General features: G+C 42.5%; 1 protein-coding gene across 4 annotated transcripts in view; it reads left to right on the forward strand.

Moving 5' to 3' along the window:
• The first annotated feature begins 322 nt into the window (after nucleotides 1-322).
• The window catches only part of EFCAB6 (EF-hand calcium binding domain 6), a 313,426-nt gene continuing 296,749 nt past the window's right edge, over nucleotides 323-16,999 (forward strand). Inside the window, exons 1-2 of one of the 4 annotated variants that reach the window (XM_025399951.1) lie at nucleotides 323-561; nucleotides 3,777-3,913. The gene's annotated coding sequence lies outside the window, so the exon portion shown is untranslated. Of the gene's footprint in view, nucleotides 562-590; nucleotides 888-3,776; nucleotides 3,914-16,999 lie in introns of those variants that run through there. The other 3 variants (XM_025399955.1, XM_025399953.1, XM_025399952.1) reach the window with 3 other exon arrangements.

Raw genomic sequence — 16,999 nt, forward strand, 5'->3', positions numbered from 1 at the left:
GCTACCTGGTGGCACAATGCAAGTCTCCATCAGTGCTCACCCTAACGAAGGCGCAGGATGCGATAGGAGCTTTGCCGACTTTACTCCAGCCAATCCTGACCACAGGCCCCAGTGGGCACGCTTAGCCTTTTACAGATGGAGAATCTGCTTCTCAGAGCAGGGGGCTGACTTCCCCCGGCCACACGGCCGTATACAGTTCGGTGGGACCGGGCCGACCGCCCAGCTCGCGCTAAAGCCCACGTAACAGAAACCCGCTCCCGTGACACGAGCCGCCACGGTTCCCGCTCCTCAGAGAACGAGACTTCCGGCGGAAATTTCTTCCGGGAGTGCAGTCGCGGAACCAACCTGGACCGCCCCTTCCCGTTTATCTCCAATTGACCAATCATAGCTCCGCTTCTTGCTAGGCGTGTAGGCTTATTTTCCAATCAGCGACTGCCGTCGTCTCTCGGGCAACAGCGTCCTAGAGACGCCGAACGGGCGGCCCCTCTGAGACCCCTCGGCTTGGGGTCCGCGCACGCGGGTGCCGGCCCAGCTAGGCGGAGAATCGAGGAGGGGGCCCCGGTAAGGCTGCATTCGGGGTGGCCACGCGCGTGCGACAGGCCGAGGAGGGGCTGGGCGGGCGGGCAGCTCCGTGGGTCTCACTGCCCTGAGAAGGCCGGCGCTGCTGCCCACTCCCAGGCATGAAGGGGTGGTGATTTGTTTATTCACCCAGCAGGTGTTCAGGGCGCGTCTGCTTGTGCCAGGCACGTTGTAGGCCCTGGGGCCCTGTGCGAAATAGTAGGGCCCCTGTTCCCGGAGCTTACCTGATATGAGGAGAAGAACGATAAACAACGCTGACGGTGGTGACGTTTTCCTCCCTGCATCTCTGTGAGAATCAACTGGGAAATGTGTGTGGAAATGCCCTAAATCTCTCCAGTTTACAACATGTCTCATGCTCCTGATTTCATTTGTGCCCACACCACTCTTGTGAATATCATGATTGACTCCCTCCTGTAGACAGACGAGGACTTGAAACCTATGGGGTGAAGGGACTTTTCCAAAGTCACACAACTATCATAGGAAGTTTCTGAGCCAGAATTCAAACTCATTTCTGTCTCACGGCAAAATCTCTGCTCTTTTACACTCTTCTCCCTTAGCCTGCACATAATTACCCCTGCCTCCCTCAGAAATTTTGTTTGGAAACACTTTGTGAGGTACACATCTGTATAGGGCTTACTTGAAGGTTGTCCAAATTACCCCTCTCTCTACTCCCTTTCTTTCTTTCCATATCTTTGCCTTTCAGGATGTCTTGCCCCTGTTAAGAGGACTCTTTCTTTTCTTTTCTTTTTTCTTCTTCTCTCTCTCTTTCTCTCTCTCCTTCCTTCCTTCCTTCCTTCCTTCCTTCCTTCCTTCCTTCCTTCCTTCCTTCCTTCCTTCCTTCCTCCCTCCCTCCCTCCCTCCCACCCCTCCCCTCCCCTCTCCTCTCCTCCCCTCTCCTCTCCTCTCCTCTCCTCCCCTCTCCTCTCCTCTTCTCTCCTCCCCTCTCCTCTACTCTACTCTTTCTTTCCTTCCCTCCCCTCTCTGCCCCTCTCCTTCCCCTCCCCTCCCCTTCCCCTCTGCTCCCCTCCCCTCCCCTCTCCTCTCCTCTCCTTTTCTTTCCTGACGGAGTCTTGCTCTGTCACCCAGGCTGGAGTGCAGGGACACGATCCCATCTCACTGCAACCTCTGCCTCCTGGGTTCAAGCGACTCTCGTGCCTCAGCCTCCCAAGTAGTTGGGATTTACAGGCTCCTGCCACCACGCCCAGCTAATTTTTGTATTTTTAGTAGAGATGGGGTTTCACCATGTTGGCCAGGTTGGTTTCAAACTCCTGACCTCAAGTGATCCGCCCGCCTTGGCCTAATTTAATATGTGCTCCTAAATGGGTGAACTTAACAGAAATGCTGTAAATAAATTCTACTTTCATACACTACAGTTCATGTCTTTTATCCATTACCTTCAATTCAGCGAACGTTTACTTGGCTAAGTTCTGGGGATATGAAAGTGAGTCACAAATACCCTCTTTGAATTTATGCGAAAATATTTGCCTCCTACCCAGTCTTATTGAAAGATCCTTTGAGGATGAGGATTTTATTTTAGTTATCTGTGCTTTCCCTTTTTCCTCTATGCTCATTTTAATGCTTGGTTCATGATAGGTGATCATAGATATTTATCAAGAAGTGCTTACCTGAGACTGTAAGTTTCGCTCTCCGGGGAAAACCTGCCCTGTTCCAGCTATCCACTTTTTCCCCTTATACAGAGATCTCTATAGCACTCATGCTGTGATCCCTGCAGCTGATTGGCACCTGGAGACAGAACCAGCTCCATGAGAATGTTTAGTAGCCTGGTGTCTGACCAGATCAGGAATCTGGTGGGAGGCCGCTGGCTGTTAACAAGGCAGTTGTTAACAACTGCAACAGGTTTGAGAAAACTGAATAGAGATAACATGAGTATGATACCCTTTCAGTACTAAAAGCTTCATTTTCTACTTTTGGTTTTGATCTTTCACTGCTTATTTTGTTTACTTTGTTTCAGATACCATTTGTTACTTTTTCTTTCCATCTATTTGTCCACAGTTTTACTACTTCTATTTCTACTGCAACAACTACTACTACTACTACTGGCTAATACTAATTGAACACTTACTATGTGCCAAGCACAGTTTGGTGCCTCATACTTTTTAAATTTAGTCCTCACAAGTTGGCTATGAAAAAGTACAAGTTGGGTGCGGTGGCTTATGCCTGTAATCCTACCACTTTGGGAGGCTGAGGCAGGAGGATTGCTTGAGGCCAGGAGTTTGAGACCAGCCCAGGCAACAAATTGAGACCCCCATCTCTATGGTGGCATTTGCCTGTACTTCCAGCTACTTGGTAGCTGAAGGTGGGAGGATCACTTGAGCCCAAGAGTTTTAGGTTGCAGTGAGCCATGATCATGCCACTGCACTCCAGCCTGGGCAACAGAGTGAGACCCTGTCTCAAAAAACAAAACAGGCTGGGCGTGGTGGCTCCCGCCTGTAATCCCAGCACTTTGGGAGGCTGAGGTGGGTGGATCACCTGAGGTCAGGAGTTCAAGACCAGCCTGGCCAACATGGTAAAACCCCATCTCTACTAATACAAAAAATTAGCCAGGCATGGTGGCAGGCACCTGTAATCCCAGATACTCCAGAAGATGAGGCAGGAGAATCGCTTGAACCTGGGAGGCGGAGGTTGCAGTGAGCCAAGATTACACCATTGCACTCCAGCCTGGGCAACAAGAGTAAAACTCCCATCTCAAAACAGACAAACCAAAACCAAACAAAAAAACAAAACAAAAGGCAAGAGGAATACAGAGAGGTTAAGGGACTTGACAAAGTTGATAAATGGTAGTGAGTATGGCTCCAACTCCAGGACTGCCTGATAATCACTTGTGTTCTTGAGAACGCTATCACTCTCAAATATTTATATACTCTACAAGTCCTGCCAAGGCTTTGAGATGACTTGTAAGAATAACTACAATGCAGTAAAATAGAAACATGTAAATCAGAATCATTAAAAATATAGACAGAATAGGAAGGTATCAGAAAGAAGGAATACTCAGATCATCTATAATGGTTAATAAAGTTGGGCTAGAGATTTAGCTGGGAGCTTCTTGTCAACTCATGGAAAAAATAAAAGTAAAAAAAAAGAAGGTAGTAAGATTTATTTTATTTCCAGGCAAATAAGGCCTTTTGATTCATCTGGAAAAATAGATCTAACCTATTTCTAAAATAAATTTCTCACAGGGCTCATCACAGAGGATTGGAAGGGCCTAGATTACTGCTCAATGACAAAAGTGTGGGCTTAATGTCCTCACTCTTCAGGGAGAAAATGTGGACTCTAGCATTTGAATTGAATATTTGAAATTGAAGATTTCTGAATAGTAAGTTTTCAATAACACCTTCTGAATATAGTTTTTCCCCCGGGACGTTGTAAATGGTGTTATCCTGCATCCTGGGTTGGTTTCAGTCATTTGTTTGTTCGCTGAGTGCCTGCCATATGCCATCCCCTGCCTAAGCACTGGGTATTCCCGGGCAGTGGTCATCTCACTGCTTTGGCACTCCTGGTGTTTCCATCCTGCCAGTTCTTCCTGCTGGGTTTTTTCTGGACTCACTTTTTGTTTTTTCTCTGTTATTTTATTCTGATATTCTGAGGTGACACCTATAACCGTATGCCTTTTTTTTTTTTCCCCCAGTGCTCTGATTGATCTTTCTGTATATCCTCGGGACCTAAAAATAACAGCTACCAAATAGCTAAAGCTCACTGTGTGCCAAGCACTTCACGAATATCACCTGTGATCCATCCACAGCCTTTAGAGTGGTGGCATTTACCATTTTGGGGTCACCTACCTTTTGAGAAGTGCTCTAGAAAAATCGTCTGACACACAGTTTTGCATCTCAGCGAGTCTGTAGGGCTACAAAAGCACACACATGGACCGTGATTCCATGTTAAGAATACTTGCTTAAAGGAGAGGTATTCCAGCTGTCTCTCAGTATCTGTGGGAGATTCATTTCAGCACCCACTCGAAGATACCTAGATTCATGGATGTTCAAGTCCCTTATATAAAATGGTGTAGTATTTGCATATAACCTACACAATCCTCCCATATGCTTTAAATTATCTTTAGATTACTTACAATACCTAATACAATGCAAACACAATAACTAAATACAATGTAAATGGAAATCGTTATACCATATCATTGAGACAAGGGAAAAACTCCATACATGTTCAATACAGACACCAACATCCATATTTTTCCTGAATGTTTTCCATCCACGGTTGAATCCGTGGATGTGGAATCCATGGATATGGAAGGCAACTGTATCTCCCTTTTTCAAATGAGGAAACTGAGTCAGGAGGAGGTTAATTAACTTGCAAGTTCTGGTGGTAGATAGTGGAGCCAGTTTGACCCTATGCCTGCTTGATGCCAAAGCTTTTGATTTTTCCAGTGTCCAAGAATGTAGATGCTCAGTAAATGGCCGATGTATATATGTAAGTGTGTGGAAGGCTATAAACGGAACTTGATAGTTGATGTGTCCCAAAATATAACAGAACATCCATTTGATATCAGTATAGACAAGAAGATTTTTCTCAAGTGTTTGGATTTAACTGCCAAAACCTTTTGTGTTGCTTACAATTTTTTTCCAATTTAGTCGAGTGATAATTTCCACACCCCCCTCCATGATACAGTTCCAGCAATTTTTGCTTCTGGTGCCATTTCTGTTTGGCTGTGCACACTTTTTACTCTTGTGTTGAATTATGTTTTCTCTGGATGCCAAGGCAGATGGATGGCACTTTTGTTATGATTCTGATATAAATAGCATGTGTTTAAAACTGGACATCAATACTTCTCTGGCAAATAAACAAATATATCAGTGAGATAGCCTTCTAATTGTGTTTTTCCTCTTGGTTAAGAAGTGCATTTGATGGTCTGTGACTTGATGCTTATTTCGGGGTATTAGTTTTTATGATCCTTGCCAATTTCTACCTCACCAAGTTCTGAAGTAATCACATTCATGAATGTCTCAAAATTCTCTTTATTTTGAAAACCTCAGCTGAGGATGGTGTAAAGTCAGGGGCAAGCTACAGAATTCCTCACAGTGTCTTGGTCTTACTCAGAACCTTGTTTAGCTTTCAAAATCAAGGGTAAAATTAGCCTAAGCTTCTATCCCTTGCAGTCGTAATGTTGATAACTGTGGTCCATCAAGAGCAAAGATTAGTGGGGTGCTTATCGCATGCTATGCCATGCTGAGTGTAAAAAGGTAAGTGGAGTCCACTGGAGGGACTTGTTGTCTAGCAGGGACCAACAGAAAGGTGTGGAAGCAGAGAATCAAAGTGAAAATTGAGGTAGGACTAGAGGAATAGATGGGAAAATATTAGAACTTTTACTTCATGTTTTACCCACCACATCTGTAGCCCTACAGCAAAGTGATGTAAGTATGAGTGGCTTTTATCTTTTGGTTCTTGTCTTTATTAACTGAAACAATTAGCAAAGCATACCTATAAGACTTAAGTTCTTTGTAAAAGCATGATTAATTTTGGACAATAGGAAGGTCTCCTGAAGGAAGGGGATATACCCTCAGTCTTGAAAGAGTAATTGAAGTGTGCCAGGTGCAAAAGAATGAAGGAAATTCTAGCACAGGCATGAACCAAAACTCAGAAGTGAGGAACTACACGGTATATTGGGAGCACTGGGTGAGAGCGTAGCATGCCTGGAGGTAATGGCGACTGGAAGGGTCACCTGAAGCCAGGTGGTTTAATTATGTGAATGACCTTCTACCCCACAATTAAGAGTTTGAATTTCAGGCCTGGTCTGTGGCTCATACTTGTAATCCCAACACTTAAGGAGGCTGAGGTGGGAGGATCACTTGAGCCCGCAAGTTCGAGACCAGCCTGGGTAACATGGCGAAACCCTGCCTCTACAAAAATTAGCCAGATGTGGTGGCACGCACCTGTAGTCCCAGTTATTCAGGAAGCTGAGGCTAAGGTGCAAGGATCACTTGAGCCCTGAAGGTGAGGTTGCAGTGAGCCGAGATTGCACCACTGCATTCCAGCCTAAGACCTCCTCTCAAAAAAAAAAAAAAAAAATTGAATTTCTGTCTCTATGCCCTGGAGAAGCATTACTTCTTTTCTTTTTTCTCTTCTCTTCCCTTCCCTTCTCTTCTCTTCTCTTCTCTTCTCTTCTCTTCTCTTCTCTTCTCTTCTCTTCTCTTCTCTTCTCTTCTCTTCTCTTCTCTTCTCTTCTCTTCTCTTCTCTTCTCTTTTGAGACAGTCTCACTTGGTCACCCAGGCTGGAGTGCAGCGGTGTGATCTCGGCTCACTGCAACCTTCGCCTCCCAGGTTCAAGTGATTCTTGTACCTCAGCCTCCCCAGTAGCGGGTATTACAGGCACCCACCACCATGCCCAGCTAAATTTTTGTATTTTTAGTAAAGTCAGGATTTTGCCATGTTGGCCAGGCTAGTCTCGAACTCCTGGCCTCAAGTGATCTGCCCACCTTGGCCTCCCAAAGTGTTGGGATTACAGGCATGAGCCACTGCTCCCAGCCCTATTTTTTCGTTCTTAAAAAAATTTATATTTATTTTTATTGATGCATAATCCATGTACGTAGTTCAGGGTACATGGGATAATTTAATACATTCATATAATTTGTAAAGATCAAATCAGTATACTTGGGATATCCATCACCTTAAATATTTGTCTTTTCTTTATGTTAGAATCATTCAAATTCTTCTTTTCTAGCTATTTTGAAATGTACAATAGGTTATTGTAATCTATAGTCACCTTACTGATCTATCTAACACTAGGTGTTATTTCTTCTATCAGACCATATATTTGTACCCATTAATCAACCTCTCTTCACCCTCTCCTCCCCTCTACCTTTCCTGGCCTGCGCTAACCACCAATTTACTCTATCTTTGTGAGATCCAATTTTTCAGCTCTTCCATACGAGTGAGAACATGCAACATTCTTCTTTTCTGTGCTTGGCTTATCTCACTTTTTAATGAGAATGTCACATAATGACCTCCAGTTCTATCCATGTTGCTACAAATGGCAGAATTTTATTCTTTTTTATGACTGGATAATATTCCACTGGGTATATGTACCACATTTTCTTCATCCATTCATCCAGTGATGGTCACTTAGGTTGATTCTATTTTGGCTATTGTGAATTGTGCTGCAATGAACATGGATAGATGTCTTTTTGATATATTGATTTCCTGTTTTGGAGATACACACCCAGTAGTGGAATTGCTGCATCATTTGGTGGTTCTATTTTCAGTTTTTTGAGGAAAGTCCGTACTATTGTCCATAGTGGCTGTGCTCATTTACATTCCCATCAGCAGTGTACAAGGGTTCCCCTTTCTCTGCATGCTTGCCAGCATCTGTTACTGCCTGTCCTTTGGATAAAATCCATTTTATCCAAAATGGGGTGAGATGATATCTCATTGTGCTTTTGATTTGCATTTCTCTGATGATTAGTAATGTTAAGCATTTTTTCATATACCTGTTGGCCGTTTGGATGTCTGCTTTTGAGAAATACCTATTCAGATCTTTTGCCCACATATAAATCAGATTGTTTACTTGCTGTGAGCTGTTTGAACTCCTTATATATGTATTCTAGTTGTTAATCCTTTGTCAGACGAGTAGTTTACAAATATTTTCTCCCATTTTGTGAGTTGTCTTTTCACTTTACTGCTTGTTTCCTTTGCTGTGCAGAAGATTTTAGCTTAATGTAATCCCATTTGTCTACTTTGGCTTTGGTTGCCTGTGGTTTTGAAGTCTTACACAAAATATCTTTGCTTACACCAATGTCATGAGGCAATTCCCCAGTGCTTTCTTCTAGTAGTTTCAGGGTTTTGGGTCTTAGATTTAAGTCTTTCATCTATTTTGATTTTATTTTTGTGTATGGTGAGAAACAGGGCTCTAGTGCCATTTTTCTACATATAGTTATCCAGTTTTCCCAGCACTATTCATTGAAGAGACTGTCTTTCCCCATTGTGTGTTCTTGGCATCTTTGTCAAAGATGAGTTGGCTGTAAACGTGTGGATTTGTATCTGGGTTTTCTATTCTGTTCCATTGTTCTCTGTGTCTGTTTTTATGCCATTGACATGCTGATTTGATAGCAATAGCTTTGTAGTAAATTTTGAAGTCATGTAGTGTGATGCCTTCCACCTTGTTCTTTTTGCTCAGGATTGCTTTGTCTACTAGGGATCTTTTGTGGTTCCATGTAAATTTTAGGATTTTTTTTTCTATTTCTATGAAGAATGCCATTGGTATTTTGGTAGGGATTGCATTGAATCTGTAAATTGCCTTGGGTAGTATTGCCATTTTAACAACATTAATTCTTTCAATCCATGAACATGAAATACCTTTCCATTTGTTGGTGTCCTCTTCAATTTCTTTCATCAGTGTTTTATAGTTTTCCTTCTATCAGTTTTTCACTTCGTTGGTTAAATTGATTCTTAGGTATTTTATATTCTCTGTAGCTATTGTAAATAGGTTTTTTCCTTGCTTTCTTTTTTAGTTTGTTTGCTGTGGGTGTGTATAAATGCCACCAATTTTTGTATGTTGACTTTGCATCTTGCAACTTTATTGAATTTATCAGTTCTAACAGGTTTTTGGTGGAGTGTTTGGTTTTTCTTCTAAATATAAGATCACATCATCTGTGAACAAGGCTAATTTGACTTCTTCCTTTCCAACTTGGGTCTTCTTTTTTTTTTCTTAATCTAGCTAAAGGTTTGTTGACTTTATCTTTTCAAAAAACCAACTCATGTTTCATTGATTTTCTGTATTTTTTTCTTGTCTCAATTGTGTTTATTTATCCTCTGATTTTTTTTTTTTTTTGAGACGGAGTCTCGCTCTGTCGCCCAGGCTGGAGTACAGTGGCCGGATCTCAGCTCACTGCAAGCTCCGCCTCCCGGGTTTATGCCATTCTCCTGCCTCAGCCTCCCGAGTAGCCGGGACTACAGGCGCCCGCCACCTCGCCCGGCTAGTTTTTTGTATTTTTTTTAGTAGAGACGGGGTTTCACCGTGTTAGCCAGGATGGTCTCGATCTCCTGACCTCGTGATCCGCCCGTCTCGGCCTCCCAAAGTGCTGGGATTACAGGCTTGAGCCACCGCGCCCGGCCTTTTTTTTTTTTTTTTTTTGAGACAGGGCTCTGTTGCCCAGGCTGAAGTGCAGTAGCAGGATCATAGCTCACTGCAGCCTCAAACAGCTGAGCTGAAGCAATCCTGCCTCAGCTTCCTGAGTAGCTAGGACTACAGGTGCTTGCCACCACCATTCCCAGCTAATTTTTTAAAAAAAGTTTTTGTAGAGGTGGGGTCTTGCTATATTGCCCAGGCTGGTCTTGAACTCCTGGCCTCAAGCAATCCTCCACTTCATCCTCCCAAAGTACTGAGATTGCAGGTGTGAGCCACCGTGTCCAGCCTCTGATCTTTATAATATCTTTCTTTCCACTACTTTTGGGTTTGGTTTGTTCTTGCTTTTCTAGTTCCTTGAAGTGCATCATTAGGTTGTTTCTTTGAAGTCTATTTTTTTTTACATAGGCATTTATTATTATAAACTTCCTTCTTAGTACTGCTTTTGCTGTAGCACATAGACTTTGGTGTGTTGGATTTTTGTTTCATTTATTTCAAGAAATTTTAAAATGTCCTTCTTAATTTCTTCATTGATTCATTGGTCATTCAGGAGTATGTTGTTTAATTTCCATGTGTTTGTGAGTTTCTGAGGTTCCTTTTGTTATTGATTTATAGTTTTATTCCATTGTGATCAGAGAAGATACTTGATATGATTTCTACTTTTTTGAATTTGTTGAGACTTGTTTTGTGGCCTAAGATGTGGTCTATTCTGGAGAATATTCCATGTGCTAATGAAAAGAATATGTATTCTAGCTGGGTACAGTGGTGTGTGTCTATAATCCTAAATACTTGGGAGTCTGAGGGGAGGATCACTTGAGCCCAGGAGTTTTGAGTCCAGTCTAGGCAATATAGCAAGACCCCATCTCTAAAGAAAGAAAAAGAAAATGAAATGTGTATTCTGAAGCAGTGAGTGAAATGTTCTGTAAGTATCAGTTAGCCTTATTAGGTCTAGTCTGTAGTTTAATGGCAATGTTTCTTTGTTGACTTTCTATGTGGATGATCTATTTATAATCGAGAGTGAAGTGTTTTGAAGTACCCTAATATTATTGTATTGCAATCTGTCTCTCCTTTTAGATCTAGTAATATTTAACTTTAGGTCCTTGTGAGCTCTGGCATGGCTTGCATATATATTCATAATCGTTATATCTTCTTGCTGAATTGATCCCTTTGTATAGTGACCTTCTTTTTGTTTTTTGATAGGTTTTGATTTTACCCAGCTTTATTAAAGATACTTTCCATAACCGATCATGGTATTTAAGCAGGACATGGGCAGACAATCGTTAACAGTATTTAACAACTTTCAAACTCCCTTCTTCAATGGACTACCAAAAATCAGAAAGCCATTATCAAACCCTATGAAGTCTTCATTTGATGCTCTGTACAGGGAAAGTTTAGAGTGAGGGTTGAAGAACTTTTCATGAGCCAACCATGACTTTCAGGAAGTGAAATGAAAATGGGAGAATTTATCTAAAGATCCACAATCTAGAAAGAGAACCGCTGCTCTTTTGAGGGGCACCATCTCAGTGGCCTCACTGGAAAGTCCAGATTGCCTAACACACTGATAACCAATTATTGAGGGTCAGGTCCCAACAGGTATCTTGGTTTAAGGGAGTTAAGTCTATGCTAAAGGTGGAAAGAGAAAAGAGGAGGACATAAAAATGAATTTGTTTTCCCCTCCTTAAGGCTTTCATGCTAAAGTGGCTATGTGTGTCAAAGCCAGGAAATCCCTCCTTGTGGGAGCCAAGAGGAAGTCTCTCAAAACTGGAAGCGAAAGGTGTTTTTTCCACATCAGTCTAGTTTTGAAGACATTCTATTAGTGACATATGCTCCTTCCCCAAAAGGCAACAATGAAGTGTTCTGGTGCTAACAATATAGCTTCTCCATTTTTATAAAACTTGATTAAAATAGTATTTCAAACTGTACAGTCATCAGAGGTACACAGTTATTAAAAATATACACACTTCACTTGGCATCTCCAACACCTTCAGCTTTCTGTGCCTGGTCTGTTTTGGCATCTCCATGTTGTGCAAGGTTATTCTCCTCCTTGCCAATATCAGCTTTACCCTTTTTCCCTTTGGGTACCTTCTCTGTCTTCTTTGTAGGGGCCCTTTTAGGCTTGGGCTCTGGCTTTGGAGGAGCAGGTTTAGCAGACAAGCTTGCAGATCTCTGTGATTTGTCCTTCATCTTGGTTTTATCTTTTGTTTGTTTGTTTGTTTTGAGACAGAGTCTTGCTCTGTTGCCTAGGCTGGAGTGCAGTGCGTGACCTTGGCTCACTGCAACCTCTGCCTCCTGGGTTCAAGTGATTCTCCTGCTTTAGCCTCACCAAGTAACTGGGATCATGGGCACTCCCCACCATGCCCAGCTAATTTTTCATCTTTTTAGTAGAGATAGGGTTTTGCCATGTTGGCCAGGCTGGTCTCGAACTCCTGACCTCAGGTGATCCACCCGCCTCGGCCTCCAAAGTGCTGGGATTACAGGTGTGAGCCACCCAGCTGGTTTTATCTTCTTTCATGTCCTATTCAACCTTTCTCTTGGGTATGGTGATGATGGCAGTGGGATGTCAGTGCTGGGTGCAGGATGTAGCACTACACGACCTCTTGTCAGTTCAGGGGACATCTCACCTCTTCTTCACACTACTTGATAATCTTTGATTTATAGTCTATTTTATCTGATACAAGCAAAGCTATTCCTGCTCTTATTTTGGTTTTCATTTGCATGGAATATCCTTTCCATCACTTCACTTTCAGTCTGTGTGTGTTTTTATAGGTGAAGTGGGTTTCTTGTAGGCAGCATATTGTTGGGCGTTGTTTCTTAATCTATTCAGACACTCTGTGCCTTTTAATTGGAGAACTGAGTCAATTAACATTGAGTGTTATTATTGATGAGTAAGAACTTACTGTTGTCATTTTGTTGCTTTTTTCTGTTTGTTTTATAAGTCTTCCCTTCCTTCCTTTCTTACTGTCTTCCCTTGTGCTTAAGTGATTTTCTCTGGTAGTATGTTTTAATTCATTGCTTTTTAGGTTTCTGCATTATAGTTACCATGAGGCTTACAGAAACATCTTATAGATATAAGAAATTATTTTAAAAAGATGACAGCTCATCTTAGGTTACAAAAAAGAATATAAACAAACCAAAAATGAAAAAAAATTCTACACTAATTCTATCTGCCCCACATTTTGACTTTTAGTTGTCTCAATTTACATATTTATATTACCCATCTCAACAGGTTGCAGTAGCTATTACTGTTTTTTTTTTTGTTTGTTTGTTTCTTTGTTTTGAGATGGAGTCTTGCTCTATCACCCAGGCTGGAGTACAGTGGTGCGATCTCGGCTCACTGCAAGCTCTGCCTCCCAGGTTCACGCCATTCTCCAGCCTCAGCCTACTGAGTAGCTGGGACTACAGGCACCCGCCGCCACGCCCTGCTAATTTTTTGTATTCTTTTAGTAGACACGGGGTTTCACTGTGTTAGCCAGGATGGTATGGATCTCCTGACCTCGTGATCCATCTGCCTTGGCCTCCCAAAGTGCTGGGATTACAGGCGTGAGCCACCACACCCGGCCTCTATTACTGTTTTTAAGAAATTTCTCTTTTGAGCTTCATGCTAGAGTTATGAGTAGATTGCACACCACAATTCCAATATTAGAGTATCTCAAGTTTGTCTGTGTACTTAATTTTACCAGCATGTTTTATATCTTTAGTTTTGTTTTTTCTGAATGTTAGTGTTTTCTTTCTTTCAGATTGAAGTCCTTTGGCATTTCTTGTAAGACAGGTCTGGTGATGGTGAATTCTCTCAACTTTTGTTTGTCTGGGAAATACTTTATCTCTCCTCCATAGTTGAAGGATAACTTTGCTGGATATAATATTCTTGGATGACAGTTTTTTTGTTTTCTTTTAGAACTTTGAAAATTTGTTCCCTTCCCTCCTGGCTGTATGATTTCTGTTAAGAAGTCTGTTGCAAGATGAATGGGCGCTCCTTTATATATTACTTGCTTTTTTCCCTCTTGCTGTTTTTAGGATTCTCTCTTGTTCTTGACTTGACAGTTTATTATTTGCCTTGGAATAGTCTTATTTGGGTCAAATCTGTTTGTTGTTTTCTGATCTTCCTGTACCTGGATATTTATATCTTTCTCAAGTTTTGGAAGGTTTTCTGTTATTATTTCTTTGAATAAGCTTTGTACCCCTTGCTCTTGCTCAATTCCCTTGAATATCAATGATTTTTTAAAATTTCATCTTTTGAGGAAAATTTCTATATCTTATAGGTGATCTTCATTGCTTCTTGTTCTTTTTTTCATTTTTCTCCTCTGAGTGTATTTTCAAATAGCCTGTCTTCAAGCTAACTGATTCTTTCCTCTTCTTGATCCATTCTGCTGTTGGTAGCCTTTAATGATTTTTTCAGTTCAGCAAATGTATTTCTCAGTTCCAAGATTTCCCCTTTTTTTAAAAAAAAATTATTTCAATCTCTGCTAAATTTCTCTGATAAAGTTCTGAATCGATTTTCTGTGTTATCTTGGAAATCACAGAGTTTCCTTAAAATTGCTATTTTGAATTCTTGGACAGATAGCTCAAATACCACTGTTTCATTAGGACCAGTTACCGGTTCCTTGCTTTGATTGCTCGGAGAAATCATGATTCCCTGTTTGCTGCTGTTTTTTGTGGATGTACATCTGTGTTTTCGCACTGAAGGATAGTTGTGTATTCCAGTTTTCTCTAGATTTTTTTGTTTTGTTTTGTTTTCATTGGATATATTTTCTTACAGGTTCTTTACTGCTAGCTTGCTGTCTCCTTTTCTGCTGTAGTTGTTAGAACCTTGAGCTCAGGTTCACCTTGTCTCTAGTAACTGCTTGGAATGCTGCCCTTCCTGAATGGGTCGGGGGGTGTCCTAAAGGGGATGTCCCAGCAGTGTGGGAAGGCTGGCTAGGGTTTGTGTCCAGAGGACCAGCATGTACCTGCTGAAAAGCCACTCTGATTTGGTGTCTCCTTTTGTTGAGTTATAGAGCAGAGTTTCAAGAGCTGGAGATGGTAGTCCCACCTCCCCCTCTTTACCTCTTTACCTCTTTCTGTCCTCCGGGATGTTTCTCCCTTCAGGCACTTGTGATGGATTAAGGCAGGTACAGGTCTCCTGCCAGGGAACCCAAGATGGTGGAAAAGCTGGTTGTCCACCTCAGCCCCACTTTTCTCAGTGTAGAAACAGTGAATTGGGGGAAAATTTCTTTGCAGGCTTGGTGCCAGGCAGAATGAGGGGAGGGGTGTTATGGATGTGGAAGTTGAATTCTCTTACTGTCCCCTCAGAGCTGTGGCCCCAAGATCTGTTTCATCTTCTTTTTTTTTTTTTTTTTTTTTGAGACGGAGTCTTGCTCTGTCGCCCAGGCTGGAGTGCAGTGGCCGGATCTCAGCTCACTGCAAGCTCCGCCTCCCGGGTTCACGCCATTCTCCGGCCTCAGCCTCCCGAGTAGCTGGGACTACAGACGCCCGCCACCTCGCCCGGCTAGTTTTTTGTATTTCTTAATAGAGACGGGGTTTCACCATGTTAGCCAGGATGGTCTCGATCTCCTGACCTCGTGATCCACCCGTCTCGGCCTCCCAAAGTGCTGGGATTACAGGCTTGAGCCACCGCGCCCGGCCTGTTTCATCTTCATATGAGAATTCTGGAATATTCCTGGTGATAATGTTGGCCCTGTATATTTACTTTTGGTTTTCAGGTGGGAGTGAAGCCAGCTTGCATTTCTATGCTGCCATTTTGGAACCGGATTAATCCATGTTTTTAAAAAACTTTATTTTGAAATAATTTTAGATTCACATAAAAGTTATAAAATTAGTACTGTGTTCCTGTGTACTTCCGGCATCTCCCAGTGATAATATCTTACAGAATAACTGTAGTATAATTATTGAAACTGGGAAATTGACACTGGTTCAACATCAATTTAATTAAAGTCAATACTAACTAAAGACTTTACTCACATTTCACTAGTTTTTACCAGTGTGCCTATCTTTTTCCTTGGTGACTAGTCCTATGAAATTTTAACACATGTATAATTTGACGTTGTATGTGTGTGTGTGTGTGTGTGTGTGTGTGTGTGTGGAGACAGGTTCTCATTCTGTTACCCAGGCTGGAGTGCAGCAGTGTGATCATAGCTCACTGCAACCTTGAACTACTGGACTCAAGTGATCCTCCCATCTCAGCCTCCTGAGCAGCCGGGACTATAGGCACACCACCCTCCCTGGGTAATTAAAAAATTTATTTTTTTTGTAGAGATGCGGTCTTACTATGTTGCCTATGCTAGTCTTGAACTTTGGGCCTGAAGCAATCGATCCTCCAGCCTTGGCCTCCCAAAGTGCTGGGGTTACAGGTGTGAGCCACTGCTCCCAGCTGCATTGTGTATTTTTTTTTTTTTTGAGACGGAATCTTGCTCTGTTGCCCAGGCTGGAGTGTGGTGGTGCAATCTCGGCTCACTGCAAGCTCTGCCTCCCAGGTTCATGCCATTCTCCTGCCTCAGCCTCCTGAGTAGCTGGGACTACAGGTGCCTGTCACCATACCTGGCTAATTTTTTGTATTTTTAGTGGAGGCGGGGTTTCACCATGTTAGCCAGGATGGTCTCGATCTCCTGACCTCATGACCCATCTGCCTCGGCCTCCCAAAGTGCTGGGATTCAGGTGTAAGCCACCGCGCCCGGCTGCATTGTGTATTTTCAAGCAAGGGAGTACCATAATTATGCCTGTGCTGTAGAAAGGTAAATCCTGGTAACAGAGGAGGATGAATCAGAGGTGAAGCTGGAGACCTAGAAGTGATCTGAGGCCATTTCTGTAATCTCAGTGAGTGCACATGAACTGGACAGTGACCTCAGGGATGCAGAGAAGCAGAAGATAGATTTAAGAGGTGTTCTCCCAGCAAAACTGATATCACTCGCTGACTGATTAGAAAGAGGACTCCAGGCAGGAGGCCACAGGCAGGTGTTGTCTACCTTGTGTTGTCAAGCTTCAGCAGCTGAAGCAAATCCACTCATGCGTTCATTTTTAATACCTCTGAACACCAGTCACTGGCCTCGGGTCTGGAGATGTAGTGAAGATGTCAATTACTTTGCCTCTAGTCTTTATGGAACTCAAAGTCTAGTGGGAGACAAGCCTTAATCAAAGACTCATCCCAATAGCTACATCATTATAAATTGGACTAAGGCTATGAAGGACAACAGAGGTTGTTGTGAAAGCATGTAAGGGAAGCCAGCCTAGTGTGCGGTGTCAAGGAAGGCTCCCTGAAGAAGTGGCATTTGAACTGAAATTTAGGACCTGAATTCTCAGAGAGTGATGTCCCGCCCAGCAGCACCAGCATCT

The sequence above is a fragment of the Theropithecus gelada genome, chromosome 10, assembly GCF_003255815.1.
Source record: "Theropithecus gelada isolate Dixy chromosome 10, Tgel_1.0, whole genome shotgun sequence".
Classification (NCBI taxonomy): Eukaryota; Metazoa; Chordata; class Mammalia; order Primates; family Cercopithecidae; genus Theropithecus; species Theropithecus gelada.